The sequence below is a fragment of the Phyllobates terribilis genome, unplaced genomic scaffold (genome assembly GCF_046119375.1).
Source record: "Phyllobates terribilis strain yellow unplaced genomic scaffold, ASM4611937v1 Scaffold_8__6_contigs__length_399053987, whole genome shotgun sequence".
NCBI classification, from domain to species: Eukaryota; Metazoa; Chordata; class Amphibia; order Anura; family Dendrobatidae; genus Phyllobates; species Phyllobates terribilis.
Window position 1 is genome coordinate 115,268,731 of NW_027362768.1, and position 11,583 is coordinate 115,280,313.

Genomic DNA, 11,583 nt, shown 5'->3' on the forward strand with positions numbered 1-11,583 from the left:
TCACACCTCTATATTATGTGGGGTACAGGTATATAATAAAGCTTGTGACATATTCCATTAGCCTATCCTGCTTCCCGATTTATATGTAAGGGTGCTTTCACACTGTGTTTTTGCACCTATTTGTTGATCCCATCAGGGCTTACTTGAGATCCCCTTGTGAAACAGGATTTTGATGTATGCATCGAAGGGTCATAGACTATAATGGTGCTGAAAGAGCGAACGTGTGCTCTGAAGTGCATCATTTTCGGGCATGTACACCTACTGGAGGCAGACACCTAGACATAGTAGACTGCTACCGGGTGTTAGTCTCCAGTAGGCTTACATGCCTAAAAATGATGCACGACAGAGAGAGCACACGTTCACTCTGTCGGCACCATTATAGTCTATGACCCCGTCGACACATATGCCCGAATCTCGTTTTTCCGGGGATTCGGATGTAAACCCCGACGGGGCCAATGAATGGATGCCAAAGTGCAATGTGAAAGAACCCTGACTCGGTTTCATAACTGACTGTAGCCTAGGAATTCTGTGAGTGACACCTCAGCCACCCTATGGAATCTGGAGTGTGCTGCACTGTCGGTTTTGTGAGTGAAAGTCCAGTCATCCAATGTGATCCTGGGACATGCTGGGCTATCAGCATTTTGATTGACAGCCCTGCTGCTTATTCTGGTCTAGCCTGTGGGCATTTCCCCAGGTGCCTCCCATATTCAGATGATTTGCCAGGTATTTAGCTTGCTTGCTATGAGTAGCAGATTGTTGTAGCTTTGCCACAATTGAACTCAATTGCCACAATTCTTGTAGATTATTCCTTCTGCTTTTGATACTCTCTGACTTCAAGAATCTGACCCCGACTTGACCTTGGGCTGTCTGTTTGTTGTGCTCACTGATTTTGACGTACCCTTGTGACATTTGATCCCGGAGTGTTTCCTGACCATGCCTTTGACTTACTCCTCTGTACTACAAGCCCTCCTGGTATCTGACCTTGGACCTCCTGAGTACCCTGTCTCACAGCTTGCCCATGATCAGTGACTCAGCGTCACACACCCTAAGCATATAGAGGTTTGTGGCATGTTCAGTAACCTGCTGTGTTACAGAAAAAACTGCATGTGCCCTTTATAAACAATTAATTTACCCCAAATCAGTAAAGGTGTGCTGAAGGGAAGGGGTTAAGTCTTCCCAGTTCCACTTCATGTTTAAATAACTGTAAGAATCTCTTAGGGGGGGGGAAGTAAAGATAACAATAAGTCGAGTGATTGATTGAAATCACTGCTGATGATTGTATAAAGATAGAGCTGTGTGGGTGGTAAGCTGCATTATCTCTAAAAGCAAAATGGCTTTTAACTTCCTATTTACATATGACACAGAGCAAAGCAGCTTCCATTGTCTAAGAGTGAATACAATCGTTGTTTTCACATTGTAACAATTTAACTTGAGCGCCCTGCAATCCTGTAGGGTAGAGGGAAGTACATCATTGCAGCATATAATCATCTGTACAACACAATTGCTCATAGGTGAACTCTGAAAATCCCTTTGCGGATGTGTATGATGTTATAGACATTATGTCAGTACCGGGGCAATGGAACGCCTTTGTATTCTCATACACACTGAGGTGCTTATATTCTATTTACTGTCATTGCAAGAAGTGAAATGGCGCCTCCTGCCCAAATTAAAGCTGAGAAAATACAGAAATGGACTGTTAAATGCACCCTCTGTCCCTCATGAACAAGGGGAGGAGGGAGGCACTGCTCGAGGTGCAGTTCTCATATAACCTTGTGGTAGGAATGTCCAATAAATGTACATTATAAGTCAACAAAAAGTCAGTAGTTCTCTATGTGTGAATGAGTGATCCAAGTGACATCATTTTGAGTTATCCCTTTGTCTTATTACTGTAATTACTTGTATTTCGAGTAATCAGATCATCTTCCATTATAGGCATAACTTTCTGCAAGCCGTGTAATTGCTATTGGGACTTTTCGTCTAATTTATTTGTATTAATATGTTATGAAAAACGATTACGTTCTATTAGGAGATATAGAAAATATGATCACATGGAGCAATATAAAGATTTTAACTATATAACAGAAGATAGATATGGATAGATGATATGTATATGGATAGATAAATAGATAATAGATAGCTGAATAAATGATAGATATATGGATAGATAATAGATAGATAGATAGATGATAGATAGATAGATAGATAGATAGATAGATAGATAGATAGATAGATAGATAGATAGATAGATAGATAGATAGAGGGATGGGTAGATAGATGGATAGATATGAGATAGATATGGGATAGATGCATGGATATCTAGATAGATATATAGATAGATAGATAGATAGATAGATAGATAGATAGATAGATAGATAGATAGGTAGATAGATAGATAGAGGGATGGATATATGGATAGATAGATGAATAGATGGATAGATAGAAATGGAATAAATAGATAGATAGATAGATAGATAGATGGATAGATAGATAGATAGATATGGGATAGATAGATAGATAGATAGATAGATATGGGATAGATAGATGGATATATAGATAGATGATTGATAGAGACATAGAGAGTTAAATAAAGAGAAATAGAGGCAGCTCTCTTATTAATTTGCAAAAAATGGTGAGAGATTTATTCCATAGCCAAGGTATGCAACATTTCAGGCCAAGAATTGAGCCTTTTTCAAGTATGACATAAAAGGCTCATTGCTTGACCCGAAGCATTATACACCTTGGGTATGTAGTAAATCTCTCACCTTTTTATTTCTTTTATTAATTAATAGAGAGCTGTTTGTGTTTCCGGTGGCTTTTGAGGATTGCACCTTTTTTGGATTAGTGCTGCTTTAATTTTTCCAGATAGATAGAATTTTTTTCTCTCCCATGGCACATGTGTATCCCTTGTTATTATTTTGGACTGTAGAGGGCAGTAGTTTTACACAAATAACACATGAATGCACATCACAGCTTGCCTTCAGCCTAGAAATGTGATATACTGTAGGTAAAAGCAAAGGCTCTTAATTACTATATATTGAAACAAAAGATCTGATAAACTGTTTGATTTGTCCTCAGGGTTTATTTCCACAAACAGGGAAAAATGTTTATCTGGACAAAAACCAGTAAACCCTCTAGACATGAATGATTGTATACATTAGTTGGGAATAGTCTAATTAATTAATTACCTAAGACAAAGGACCTACAATGAATTCAGTGATAGTTTTTTTTAGCACTAAACTTCAGACTGTGGACAGCTACTTCTATGTTATAGGCTCTTTAATCTGCTTCAGCACCACAGATGTGGACAGGGCACTGCTCCATGCAGCTTCTGGAGCTCACAGATGTCTCTGTGGAGTGCAGTTGCTGCTGAACTTAATAGTTTATAGTTTATATTTAACTTAGTGGCATTAACTGGTCTTCTAGCCAAATACCCACGTCTCCCCAGCCATACAATGTATATGTATAGATCCATTGTGTCTATATTCCAGAGAATCATCACATATGGAGACAATAAGACAAGTTTCTCTTTCTTTTATGCACATAAGGCTTAGGCTATGTTCCCATGATGGGTTTTTGGTGAGTTTTTTACTCTGCGTATTTTATAAAAAAAAATGCAATTAATCTATTTTACTTAATGGGTGCAGAAATGGAGCTGAAAATTTGCAATATCGAAATCTCGTCAAAAGCTCATCAGGGGAACATAGCCTTAGAGTAGCAATGCTGCTAATGTTCATGTGCAGAGTGTGTGGCCAGGCATTGTAATGAAAATTGAAGCATCCTCTATTGATATTTTTATTATATTTAATGTCATTATGGTTGTTATTGGCAAAGCAGAGATTATCACAATGTGCAGGCTGCGCTTACAGAAAGGATGAGCGTTTCGGCCCCAAATCGGCACTTTTCTCAAGGTAAAATAACAAGTGAGTTATAGTTGTTATTGGCAAAGCAGAGATTATCACGATGTGTGGGCTGTGCTCACAGAAAGGATGAGATCCAGAGAGTATAGACAAGGTTATTCAACAAACGCGTTTCGGCACCAATTCGGCACCTTTTTGAAGGTGAAATACCAAGTGAATTATGGTTAATATTGGAAAAGTGGAGATTATCGTGATATGCAGGCTGTGCTCAGAGAAAGGATGAGATCGAAGAATATAGACAAAGTTTTTTATTCAACCAACACGTTTCAGCGCCAAACTGGCACCTTTCTCAAGGTAAAATACAAAGTGAGTTATGGTTGTTATTGGCATCTTGTTTTACATGTGATGCCATCAGAGTAGCCTTCAGAATAAAAACTGTCAGTCTTCTAATACAGGGTTCCCCAACTCCAGTCCTCAAGGCCCACCAACAGGTCATGTTTTCAGGATTTCCTTAGTATTGCACAGGTGATGGAATTATTGCCTGTGCAGGTGATGCAATTATCACCTGGGTAATACTAAGGAAATCCTGAAAACATGACCTGTTGGTGGGCCTTGAGGACTGGAGTTGGGGAACCCTGTTCTAATACTGCTAATTGGTTTTGATCCACGTCTATGTAATCAGAGCCATTATCTTTCTGGCTATCTCTCCCCCTTTCTTATTTTAACTGCATGTTCCATTAGTCCCACAAGACACTGGACCTTTCCCATTGGGAAGTAATGAATAAGAGGCAAGGAAGCTTGCACGTCAGATCTGCCTCAGTTAATTCACCATTAGCATGTGCTGGATCCACTACTGAATGGTTAACATTAGCTTGTGTAACTGTATGCTGCCCAGAACCAATTAGGAGCTGCTGAAAAAAAAAATGAACTCTTTGCAGCCCTGCGCTGGGAGATGTCAGATGTGGAGGTTGGGATGTAGAGGCAGCAGGCAGATGGTGCAGATCAGATCGATGTGATTGCTATTGCTGCTTTATTCTCTTTCCTGTGGTTCCTGGAGCAGATAGTGACCATGTCTGGGGACTTTCTGCAGGATATTCTCGTGATCATTGACTTTTAGGTTTATCATCAAGAGGGGGGAAAAAAAAAAAAAGCAGCTTCCACCCATTTCAGGTTCCTAAAGGAGAAAAACAGCTCCCAACACACAATGCAAGGATCAGCCACATCTTAGAGCTGAAACATACACACACAGTCTCGGATTCTACATGGTAAGCAATGGTTTCCTAAAAGGCATGAGCGATTTATCTTTACTGCTGTATTCCTATAGAAATGTCTATTTCCAGGATGTGTCATGCCTTTGTGTGCATGAGAATACAAAGGCTTTCCATTGCCCCCAGTCCTAACATAATGTCTATCACATCATCCAAATCACTAAAGGGGATTTTTCAGTTTTCGAGGTTGGAGTTCACCTGTGAGCTGCTGATTATATGCTGCAATGATGTTCTTCCCTCTCTTACCCTACAGTATTTTGCAGGGTGCTGAAGTTAAATTGTTACAATGTGAAAACAACCATTGCGTTCACTCCTATACAATGGAAGCTGTGTCATGTGGAAATAGAAAGTTAAAAAGCCATTTTGCTTTTAGAGATAATGCCGCTTATCACCCACACAGCTCTATCTTTATACAATCATCAGCAGTGATTTCAATCAATCACTCGACTTATTGTTATCTTTACTTTCTCCCCCTCCTGCCCCTCCAAGAGATTTTTTTTTTTTTTACCCTTATTTAAATTTGAAGTGGAGCTTGAAATACTTAACCCCTTCTCCACTGCACACCTTAACCGATTTAGGGTCCCTTAATTATAGATACATGCAGTTTCTTCTGTAACACTGCGTGCCACAAACTCCCATGTAAAGCTAGAAAGTACAGTAAAAAATTCTTGCTTGCTGCATTTTTCTCTCTCTTATTTAAACTGCATGTTCCTTTAGTCCCACAAGACACTGGTCCTTTTCCCGTAGGGGAGTAATGAATAAGAGGCAAGGAAGCTTGTACGTCAGATCTTCCTCAATTAATCCACCATTAGCATGTGCTGGATCCACTACTGAATGGTTAACATTAGCTTGTGTAACTGTATGCTGCCCAGAACCAATTAGGAGCTGCTGAAAAAAAAAAATGAACTCTTTGCAGCCCTGCGCTGGGAGCTGTCAGGGTTTTACGTGTTCAGATGTGGAGGTTGGGATGTAGAGGCAGCAGGCAGATAGTGCAGATCAGATCGATGTGATTGCTATTGCTGCTTTTTTTTTTTTTTTCTCCCTCTTCCCTCCGGTTCTTGGAGCTGAAGACTGTAAGGCGGCAGTTTGTGAACGTTATCTGGGGACGCTCTGCAGAATATTCTCATGATCACTGACTTTCAGGTTTATCATCAAGAGGAAGAAAAAGCTGCTTCCACCCATTTCAGATTCCTAAAGGAAGAAAAGCAGCTCCCAACACACAATGCAAGGATCAGCCACATCTTACAGCTCGAACAAGACACAGTCTTCTTGGATTCTACACGGTAAGCAATGATTTCATAAAAGGCATGAGCCATTATCTTACTGCTGTATTCCTATAGAATTGTCTATTTCCAGGATGTGTCATCAAAGAAGATCAATATTTTTTTTTTCTTCCTTCTCCCTTGTCGAGATCATGCTGTAACTGTGGTGACTTTTTTTTTTCCCCTCTGCTCGCACAAAAGATGATTTCCATGTCATTCTTATTTTGTGGATTTTAAACCATCTTACGATATTCCAAAACCTTTTATTTTCCCCAAACCATTGAAGATTATAGCTTCAAGTAAAGAAACACTGCAGCCAAATGATATCGCATATGATGCTCAGTCAACATGAGGCTGCCTGAGATAACAATGAGGGTCAGCAGACCAGCTTCAGACCTGCATCCCCTGCCTTTATGAGGACTGAGCCAAGATATATTACACTTTCAGGATAGAAGTTCATCATAGGAATACATTGCAAAGCAATATTGCTGCTTGCAGGGTGCATGGTGACTCAGTGCCTTAGATGGAGTGGGTTCATTGACTTAATAATACCCAATGTTAGAGTAAGGAGAATGTTTCAAAAGGTGTGGTCCCTATGCAACCGTTTTTAGTCTTAATTCCCTATGCCTGGATTTGCACTCCTTAAAGTACTGCCAAAATCGAGATGATACATACAACTAGTTCTTAAGGAGTGGCTGCCCATGAGATATACAGACTTTCCCCTGAGGGCACATTTCAGGAGGAAGACAGGAGGTGCAAAAACTCCACAAAGCCAGAGGGATCTGATCCAAAAATTGTGTTAATGTGTCAAGAACAATTTTCAGGGCACAGTAATTGCTAGGGAGATAATTTTATTTTCCCTTTGCCCCACACTAAGCTTTTCCCATACAGAAGTGGAATGAGTGCTTTCCCCAGCCAACTGCTGTCACTTTTGGCTGCAGCCACAAAAAGGGAGCTGTCCATGAACTGGTGCTGAAGCGTCCAACCATGTTGGTATTCTACACGCTCGGATCTAGGCAGCTTCCGAATAGTCACTTACCCCACTCTATGTAAAGTGCACTCAATAATCCCACACAGATTGAAATACCTGGAGAAATATATTTCTGCATATTATCCAAATTCATTTTATTATACTATATTTTCGAAAATGGTGACCAGAGATGCAACGTCCCTTTTTTTTGTGTGAAATGTTTTAGAAGCTGATGTTTTTTAACATAAAAAAAAACAAATGTTTTTTAACATGTGTGTGCTTTACAAGTATACATGCATATGGCAGTACGACCAGCCATTGATCCATCAGGGCAGAAGATGTTCTCCAAGCACAAGGAATAGAATAAAGAGCAGCACACCCTATCCCCAAGACTTATGCACTCACATCACTTATCTGATCACTATAACACTAATATCTTTATAAAATCTTAAAATAAATCTCAGCCAGACAAACCCCATTCATGGTGGATGATCTGGCTTTATGACACTCAATCCACTTGTGCATTCAGCACAGCTACAGTAATCCTGACTTTTTCAGATACCAAAGCATATTTTACAACTGAAAGCTTCCTGTATGTGAATGTCATACTGCACAGCTATAAACTCTGCACGGAAAAAAAAATAAATCAATAAAAATATGTATATGTTTATCTCTGCCTAATGGTATATACTCAACTAACCATGGTGATGTCATGTTCAGCCCTGTGTATAATCATGCAAATACATGTGGAATAATGTAGACGGCTTGCGTTGTGTACTCTGTTGAATTCCTCACAGTATGGCCATACTTAAATATGCATGCAATTCTCTTGCAGGAATCTATAGGTCCATTGGACAACCAATTGAACAGCCTGGAGCTTGGGAGGGGGAGGCGTACAAGAGAGGGTTATTTTGCAAGTACAGAGGAAGACGTGAGGAGAAGCAAGGTACATTGCACGTAACTCTCTTGTGGTGTGTGTATGTGTGTCTAGATGCACATCTTCATTTACATTACTACACTTCATGGCTCTCTGCTATTCTTTCAGGACTTGGACTAGAGGACATTTTGGACTTGGTTTATGGACCTGTTTGGATTTTTCTCTTGCTATGGATTTATTGTCCATCCGGCTGCTGCTGCTTTGTGGCTCTCTTCGGTGACGGGTATTCTTGGGTGGATAATACGGATTACGTTGTTATTGCTTAAGAATACGCGTAGTTGAGGAGAGTATCTGCTACAAGCATGCTGCAAGGTGCACAACTCAACCACAGACCGCTGTCTTGGCCAAGGTAGCGCTATTTCATCTCTCTTTTTTCCATGCGTTGATAATAATTGCATGCCAAGGCTCTATCAACCTATTATTTCAGCTGGTAGCTTCATTTAATGGGCAGTGTGTTGTATCCTCCCCTTTAAACTACAGCTGAATGATACAGAGACCCTTCTTTCTCTATGTTTGGCACGTTTTTATGGTTTATTGTTGACTTTGCTTAACTAATGTTTTTCTTCATATGACTATTAAAAAGCGGCCGGTAGATTTATTTTGCTAGGGTGTGCTATATCATTAAGGGCAAAATATATTGGCTCCGACGTACACCAAGGCAACGCCTTAACATTCTGTCAACCCAAATCCTTTGGGACTGTGCTGGAATAAAATAATCCCTGCTCTGTGGCCTGTATCTTTGCCTTTGGGCCTAATCTCTGCACTACGTTTATTACCCTTTGCCTTAGCACTCAGTCATTTGGATCATCCCTTCTCTCTGACAAGTAGTAAATGTCCCCTTGGAAGTGTCAGTTCCACTAGGAGTGCTGAAAAAACTCCTGACTATAGGGAAGAGGGGTTAATGAATGAGCAACCGCTAGCTTGTTTCTGTTGTTTTAGCCATAGATTGCAAATCAGTCTCCAAAAAACCATTGGAAATCTTTTGTGAGTACATTGTAACCCATTAATTTCACTATGGGTGGCCCGGTAATCGCTTTGATAGGACTGAGAATTATCAGCTGTGCGCTCTCTTGCTCCTCTCAATTCTTTCTTGGCCATAGAAATGTATTCTATATTCATGACCTACAGGAATATGCATGATAAATGTCATAAAATAATCATTTTATGACTCGGAAAGAAATAGTGCAGTGGGGAATGTAATTCCTAGGAGATGTACTGCATACTGTAATATATTAGTAATCCTCACTTAAATAAAATATGCACTGCCAATAGCGGAGATTATTTACATTCTGGTGGAGTATCGTACAAGACGCAGGAATATGGCAGGAAATAGATGTGACAAAGGTAATCAAACCCCCTATAGCTATGTCCCTATATTAATCTTATGTAATTATTCCAAAATCCCAATTCTGTTCATTATTTTATTAACCTTTTATCATGCTTCACTGCATTTATGCAATCCTCACCCTCATTTATATATTATATTGATGCAAAAAATATGTAATGTCTTATGAAAGCACAATTGAATCAAAGGCACCACATGTTTGAAATAAGGAAAATTGGCATTTTTTTTCTTTTTTTTTATCTTTTAACGTAGCCTGATAAAAGATTGCTTCAATTAACAGAGCTAACCTTTCCAGTGGCCTTTCATTTTCACATCCATCAGAATATATTACCTTCAGCCTCTACCGGTAGCTGATTTGTAGATAATTTGATTTTTTTTTTTGCTAATTATTTAATATTTAATATATTTTCTTGTTTAATTGTATATGTAATATATATATATATGTATGCGGATTGGAAGAATAGGCCAGTCTATTAGTAGCGGAAAAAAAACCTAATAGCTCTCTCTGGCCATTAGACTACAGTTATCAGTGTACAGTATTATTATTTTTTTGCCAATGTGTTACATAAGAGCAGAATGTAATGGTTCCAGTCTTTCCATACTGTACACGCTACACTGCAAAGTATCAATGTTTAAATGAAATGTCGCGAAAAATAATAAAATAAAACACATGTCAATGTAAACCGATGGTGATTTCTTATTTCTAAAATAATCTAAGCTGAAATGCGCTGAAATAAAACAAAAAAAAAAATGAGATTTGATTTTTTATAAATGCAATATCTGAAAACCCGAAACACATTTGAGGAACATTGGAAAAAGCCATCTGCTAAGACAAAATTGCCACTTAAGGGCCTAATGCCAATGAATTATGCAATCATGTCACATTTCCATTATATATAGATGCAGCTTATAATGTTACAAATTGTTCCATTTAGATTCTGCTTCGTCTTCTGGTTCTCACTAAATCTCTCTATGATTAATGATTTCTCAGCAATGGAAACGTTCCATTAAAATTGATGAAAAAAATTGTCTGCAGGTTTAAGAAAATATCGAAATAAGAAAAAAAAAAAAAAAAAAGAAAAAGGAAAAAATGTATCATTTGATTTTTATCTGTCCTGCAAAAATAGGTTATCTTGAGAAGAGTAAGCATTTGAGAAAGGCAGGATTCGGGCCTGGGCTTAGGGATTAGGGCCTTACAATGTGAATATAATTCACATTGTATCACTATAGTATTATTTATATATATATTTATATATATATATATATATATATATATATATATATATATACATATATATATATATACACATACTGTAGTATTAAATATATAATTAAATATTTATTTATATATATATTTATATATATACATGTATATATATTTATATACACATCTATATATGTCTATATATGTATATATATATATATATATATATATATATATATATATACACTAGATAGATAGAGCGTTGGGTAGCCAAAACGTCAATAGTCCATAGGGTGCATTTTTCTTGCTGTAAGAATATATCATGAACAATTTCTTTGCAATTTTGCATACACTGCAGCTATTTTTGTTGCAATTTAGATAATTTTAGTCTAATATCGGTACCACCGGATCCACTATAGGCCTTAAACAAGAACCTCTTATCCATTCTCTTCTCATTAAATTCACAGATGCAAATAAAGTGTTTTTAAAAACATTTAAAGATTCTATAACCATGTGGACATCTATGCTGGGTGAAAGTAGGTTCTCAAGTAAAAATGCATCAATGCACATGAGTATAATAATCTATATATTCGGCTGCATGGGAGATCTATGGGTAATCCAATCATGAATTATTTTTAGATTATCACCCAACGTGTTGTATATATTAGAAACTTTATTGTTGGAGTAAAGGAGTTGTAGAGAACAATTATTTGCTCCCCGCCAGACCTTGGAGTTACGCG

At 38.1% G+C, this 11,583-nt stretch overlaps 1 long non-coding RNA gene across 2 annotated transcripts; it reads left to right on the forward strand.

The window, feature by feature from the left end:
- Nucleotides 1-4,788: 4,788 nt before the first annotated feature.
- On the forward strand, nt 4,789-10,324 carry LOC141156823 (uncharacterized). 2 transcript variants are annotated; one of them, XR_012247718.1, is made up of 4 exons: nt 4,789-5,122; nt 6,269-6,408; nt 8,193-8,303; nt 8,403-10,318. It is a non-coding gene; the product is annotated as an uncharacterized lncRNA (long non-coding RNA). The 2 variants fall into 2 exon arrangements; XR_012247717.1 differs by lacking the exon at nt 4,789-5,122 and having other exon boundaries at nt 5,922-6,408; nt 8,403-10,324.
- The last annotated feature ends 1,259 nt before the right edge of the window (nt 10,325-11,583 follow it).